Below are 7,239 nucleotides of genomic sequence, written 5' to 3'. Positions count from 1 at the left end.
GTTAGCCTAGATATATGCTGCATATTTTGAACATTCTGTGCACTGGCTACAGTTTAGTGCATGATAACTTAATACTCAAATCCAACTGTATAAAAAAAACACGTACAATGGCGTATCCATGTTAGATTTGATTTGAGTGAAAATAAAGAAGCCTCACTTGTCTCAGCTAAACTGAGAGAGCAGAAAAAACGGGGAACAACTGTTTTGATTTGATGATTATGAGCGACTAGCAATTTTTTCTTAAGTCTCAAGGGTATCAGGCTTCCATGTTACCATGCATGGGAATTTATGAAAGCTGATGTGGGAGCTCCACATTTTCTGCAGTATATTTTGTTGTGTAATGACCTTCTGTACTTAGTGACATGGTGTGTGGTTTTTAAACAAACATTGGATGTTTCCCTTAAATTAATAAAAACATTTGCAATGTATGGTACAGTCATAAGTGATGTCTTGAACACTAATAGGCTGACTTTTTAAATCCCTCATAATTCATCTTATTTTAATAAATGCTCAAGAGAGGTTAGAGAATAAGTTGGAAGCGGCTTCCTCTATATAGTTATAGCAAATTTCCAATTTTGTTCCACTCCATAAATATCCATGTTCTAACGAGAGGAAATGAGTGTGTGCCAAAAGGCTGCCTGGAAATCTTATCTGATGCAGACTGCAACATTGACATAACCAGGTTAATATATCAGAACCTGCAGGGGGAAAACCCTTATACCAGTTTCTTGGGCATAGGTCTCATACAGTTTTAGATAGTCCCCACTATACTACCTGTTCTTTTTTTATGCCTCTTATGCATTAGTAAACTGGCAGAAGTCTGAATGCACTATGTGTTACCCTATTTTTTTCTGCCATCCTGTAAATATGAGAGACAACTTGGAAGTATGAATCTGGCATTTTATCAGAGACAGGAAGTATTTCAGGAGGGCCACATAATACATTCTCTACTCTTAAATACGTGTGAGCGTAAATAAAACATTTCCTGCAGTTCTCTATACCGTATATGTGAGTAAGAAGAAAAGCTCTATTCAGATATGCGCCTAACCTTATGTGCTTGCACACTTCCATAATATACAGTGTATCTAATTCCTATACATTTTCATATGTCTACAAACCTCTTTTTACTCCTATTTCCTTTTCATAAAATAGTCCCCTATTCCTCCTATTATTCCGTGAAACTGTTCCCTAAAACACATTGTTGTACATATAACCTTTAATTGCAAGTCATTTATTTTCCCATAATCTCTTCCTATTTCTTATATACTGGTATGTCCCTATAACCTCCTTCTGTAAGGAATCCTAAATAGTAAAAATAAATTGCCACTGTCAAAGCACATTACCTTAGAATCTTCCTATTTCTCAAGGAGAAAACTATACTCTAATCCCTCCATGTAAATTTCCTCAGTGTAAACATAACAGCTAATCTCAAAAATACCATATTGGTTCATTTATAGGCCAAACCCTTAAAGTCTGGTGCTATCTTAAAGAAAAATACATTTTTAGAGAAAAAATACACTAGTGGAATGGTAAAACAGTATTTTATCTAGTGAACAGGAATACATGTATTTTAACATTTTTGGTATCTATTATGCGGTTAGTCAGCATAGGTTTTATACAAACAGAAATTTGGAAAACCAATAGCCAATTTAACCCCTTCAGTCCCAGGTGTTTTTGATACCTCAAGTCCCGAGAATTTTTGCCATTTTTTGCCGTATGTCGGTTCAGCGTTTATTCCCCTTTCCTGCGAATAGTGTACCCATGTAAAGTATATATTGTTTTATCAAGGAGAGAGAGGGCTTTCTTTTAATACCATAGTTAGATAATTAGCTGAAAATTTAGGATTTGAAAATTAGAAAAAAAACTAATTTTTTAATATATTTTTCTGTAAAGCAGACAACCCACACTATCGTATCAGGGGTATTTGGGCACTCTTCATGCAGCTACTGTATTTGGCCACCAATCACTGTCAAAGGTCGCTGCAGAAATTATTTCCTGTGCTTTTTTTCACCAACACTTCTGAGTTGCTTATATTTTTTTATGGCAGAGAAACCCAGCCAAAATTGTTTAGCTGCATCTCCTGAGGTGGGTTGGGGATTGTGAAGGAGGCAGGAGGTTATACCTTTTAGATGTTGTGTTAGGGCAATGGGATGTAAGGGTTTTTTCCTTTTTTTATTATTACCGTATTTGCTCGATTACAAGACAACCATGATTATAAGACAACCCCCAACATTTGAATATTAATTTAGAAAAAAAGAAAAAAACTGAATACAAGACTACCCTATAAGTAAAATGTTTTATTAGTAAATATTAATTCACATGTAAACATTTTTTTCATTTTTAATAAGAACTATGATTGAGAAAAATGCATTTTTGTTTTTATTTCCTTTTATTTGCCAATCTGCCCCACGGTTTGCTACTCTGCCCATCAGATATGCCTTATACCCCCCTATATGCCATTATGCCCCCTGATATGCCTTATACCCCCTAGATATGTCTTATAACCCCCTATATGCCACTCTGCCCCTCCCTGATATGCCACTCTGCCCCCAGATATGCCTTATACCCCTTATATGATACTCTGTCTCCCTGATATGCCATTTTGCCCCCTATATGCCACTCTGCCCCCAGATATGCCTTATTCCTCCCTATATGCCCCAACTTACCGATGCATCCCTAGACTTGCGGGCAGACAACTGTCGCTGCTACTCAGGACTTCCGCCAGGGCTTCTGTCACTGAGCATCGGAAGGTCACATCACGCCAGTGCGCCGTCATAGAAGCCCCGGTGTCAGGGCTAGAGGACCAGCAATGCAGGAACTTGGCAACATCCACTGGTTGCAGGAGCTTGCAGACTATATAACAGTGGGTGAGTTCAAGAGACACATATGATAGCTGAGTGCCCCATGTTCTCCCCTTGCAAGTGAATGAAAGGGATTTAGCATTTGCGTTTTTTCCCAACCCCAGTTCATTGACTTGCAGGAAATGATGTTTATCTATGTTGGTTATAATTCTTCTGTTTATTGTTACAAGACACACTGCATTTTAAAGAAAAACAGATAACGAGAATAACAGGAAATATGGAGCTACAAAGTAGCTACTTTGAGGTTTTCAGAAGACAGCCAGAATTCAATTTGTGGGCACTGACTAGATGCACAAACCACAACTTCAATCCACATAACGTTTTTTTTAATTGTTTAATTTATGTCTTATGCATAAGAGTTGAAGATTTTCTGTTTGCTAAAGTAGTAGAGCAGCCTTTACCTTTATCTTTCCAGTTTCTGTCTCTTGTTATCAGTCATCAGTGAATAGTGACTTACAATCAGCACCTCAGCTTCCTAGATTGTGTGCAGCAACCTTTGATTTGCTAGCACAGAGGGTGACCAGTGGGGGTCATGGAAACATATGGTAATATTTCTGAAGCCTTCCTGCAAGGGGTATGTTTACTAAGACAGATATCCAGAATCTATTTTTTACGGTCACAGACACAGCATGATAATTGAGATATGTATTAAAAGCTTTTAAATGCATACAAAATATCATGTTATGGTATTTGTGTTTTGAAGACACAGTAAGCAGCCAGAAGATGATCTGACCCTACAATGTTTCTTGCGTTACTCTTGAAGGACCATGATTTCTGTAGGTAGATAGAATCATTGTATTTGATGTGCAATAGAATAGGCTGTAAGCTCGCAAAAGCAGGCCCCCTATGCTTTCTGTACCATTATGTTTTAAGATCTTAAGAGTATTAAGAGTCATCCATCACTTTGGTGGAAAGAATGGGAATGTGAGTTTGGCGTGTTCAGTTTGGAGACACATACACTGTACATGAAAAGAAAAGTGCACCCCCCTAAAATCCCTCAGAGCTTCTCCACCTGGTTGTAAGGAGCACTGTTCTATATGATCAACATCATGTGGACACCTGGTGATCACACCTATGTGAGCTTGCTGGACCAAAATCATCGGCATTACTATGGAGTTGACACCCCCAATCCCCTTTGTTGATAAGATTTTGGAGTGGGTCTGTGATAATTTGTGCCCATTCAGCTTAAAGAGCATTTGTGAGGTCAGGCACTGACGTTAGACAAGAAGGCATGGCTCAAAATCACCGTTCCAATTCATCCCAAAGGCGTTCAAAGGTCAGGGCTCTGTGCAGGCCACTCATGTTCCCCCACAACAAACTTGTCTTTATGGACTTTGCTTTTTGAAAGGTTCATAGTCATGCTTGAACAGGAAACTGGTGCCATACCGGTTGATAACATACAATTGTATAAAATGCCTTTGTATGCTATAGCATTAACATTACCCTTCACTGAAACCAAGGTGCCTTGCCCAAACCCTGAAAAACTGTTGCAGGCCATTATCCTTCCTCCACCCAACATTACATTAGGCACTACTTATTCTGGTAGGTAGCGTTCTAAATTGGCATCAGCCAAACCAGGATTCGTTAATCAGACTTCCAGATAGAGAATATATTTCCACTGCTCCAGAGCAGTCGTCAACCCAGTTGGTCTACCACTTCGTGGCTGAGCTGTTATTACTCCTAGACACTTATAAAATAGCAAACTCACTTGTTGCAAAGGTGCCATCCTTTGGCAGTGCCACATTTAAAGTCGCTGAGTTCTTCAGCATAACAAACGTTCTTGCTCATCTGCTTGATTTTATATACCTGTTAGCAAAGGTTGTGGCTGAAGCACCTGTGTCCACATACTTTTGGTCACTATACTATATACCTTATCCTATGGGTAGATGAATGAGTATATGTTAATTATCAGGACCAGGATTTTTTTTAACCATGTTTACAGTAAAGGACCAGACCAGTTTTTGCAATGTTTTTATTCAAGAAATTCTTTTAAAAATAATAACTATATCTATAAACCTCCATTTAGTATGGAAAAGTTAAGAAAAAAGTCAAAATGTTCACACTTTAAATAGCCAGTGTAAATGTATTTTTGGTATTTGTTCTGATTTTGAAAATACTTCATATGTCTGGTATTTGCATTTATTTTGGTAGTTACAGGGTTAAATATAAATAAACTAGGAGTTGGGGCCCAATAGCGACTGGACAAAAGCAGAACTGCAAAATGTTGACACCCCACAGTATTTTACTGGGGTATTTAACACTTATTATTTAACCATTTCATCACCAATCTGCCCAAAACATTGCAGTAAAATCCAGTTGTTTTAATTTTTAACAAACACATTATATACAAACACAGTATTTCAGTACATTACTTGGGTATGTAAAATTACCGAAACAATTTATGGAATACCCCACATGCATGGGTAGGACATGTTTTTGTGATGCTGCAGGTTTAAAATAGGAACATGTATATTACAGGTCTCTTATTTCAATTTAACCTCATAAAACTATATATTCCTTAAAAGTGCACCCCTTAAAGATTTCAAAGACACTCTACTTTCCCTTTAAGGTGGTCCACTGCAACAACAAATGTAAAGGGAACACAGAATTTTGAAGGTTTTTGTTGTACCTTTTTACATTTTGGGATAGATGTTTCACATTTGGCTACATGGAAAGAAAGAAAACACAAAAAATGAATTTCACACCGAGCAAGTAGATAACACATATGTGTGGTATATGTGCATTACAAAAGAGACCCCCAAATCATGCAAGTGCAAAGTGGTTTTAGCTTTCTTACAGCTGAACCTTGAAGGGAGGTCCCATGCTTTTGGCTGGGGCGTGATCACTGGTTTTAAAGGGTTGAGTCTGTATGATCACTCCTGTAGAAGTGATAAAAGGCTGAGGGTGGCTGTTTGTTGCTTTTGCTGTATTGCCCAGACAGCAGCAGTTCCACTGTGATTGCCATAATTGTGGCAATGTGGAGGCATTTATTTTAAACATGATGAACCAGGTACGTCACTAGCCTGCCCCGCCTCCTGCCATACATCACAGACGCGCCTCCTAGTGCACATCACTGGCGCTCCTCTAGTGTTCCCCTGTCAGCGTAATCACCCAGCCAGCTGAGAACAGGCAAAATGTTGGTAACTATGTTATAAAAATAATTAGATTTGCTTATTCCGATTCGTACAAATAGCAAATTTACCAAATTTTAACCTAAGATTTGTACAAAGCCCTAAAAGTGAACCCCCCCACGAATCGGACGAAAACAAAGCAAATTAATCTTTGTCTCAAATTTGTGGGTCAGCATTCACTCGCATTCTGATTCTTGTTCACTCTTTCATGCTCTCTAAATGTTTCCCTTCTCTGCCTAACACTTCTGCTGACCACTTCCGCATCTTCTTTTTCAACTATTTTCTCTATTCTATCTTCAATCCTTAATCTGCTATCTTCTTTTTCGTCCGCATCTCCATGGATATAACCCACCAAAATGGCGGCACTGTGGTGACCCCCCCAATCCTCCAATCGGGAAAGAAGAAGGTAGAAAAAGTAGGGAAACATTTAGTGAATGAGAGAGAGTGAACGAGAATGAGTGTGAAAGAGTGAGTGTGTGTGTCACGTACTGGGTCCATACAGACGACTGTAATGACCCAGAGCACCCGATGATGGTATTGCAGGAGTCACCGTGCAAGAGCGGAGACACAGAAACAGATGCAGAGTAACCACACTTCCCTGTGTGTTGGGCCATCAGGATTGTGTGGCCACATACCAGGACCGTGAAATAGCAGCGAGAGGAATGCAGTACAGATAACAGGATATAGAGATATCTGTAGCTAAGAACAGAAAAGGCAGGACAGAGCTAGAGGAGTAAAAGCATGTTGCAGAATGAGGAATACAGCTTACAGGGACAGGTTCCACACAATAAATACAGGACTAGCCTAGGACTATATGATAACAATTGTAGATTTAGTCACATCTTATGGCCATAGTATGCTTAGCCCACCACTACGCCAAAGTACTCCACTATTCGGTGGGTCCTAGCACTAAACACTGCCTACTGAAGTACTAAACAAACTAAACACATATCAGAGAAACATACCTGTAGACTGCTAACTGAGACAAACATAACGGGTGGGGCACACCTTATAAAGGGAACAGAGGTGAAGCAAAGAGCAGAACTGGAATCAAAGAATCAGAAGCACAGTACCAAGCATAAGGAAATCCAGGAATGGATTACAGCGAAGGGGGAACAGTAGCAAGACAAGGGAAACTAAAGACATGCAGCTCTGCAGCCTGGATGGGACCTGACTGTGTGAGAATGAATGTGGGCACTGATCAACAAATTTTATTCCCAAATCAAAAATGCCCCTAATTTTCAGTC

The sequence above is a fragment of the Spea bombifrons genome, chromosome 2, assembly GCF_027358695.1.
Source record: "Spea bombifrons isolate aSpeBom1 chromosome 2, aSpeBom1.2.pri, whole genome shotgun sequence".
In the NCBI taxonomy this organism is placed as follows: Eukaryota; Metazoa; Chordata; class Amphibia; order Anura; family Pelobatidae; genus Spea; species Spea bombifrons.
Note: the sequence above shows the minus strand (reverse complement) of the source record.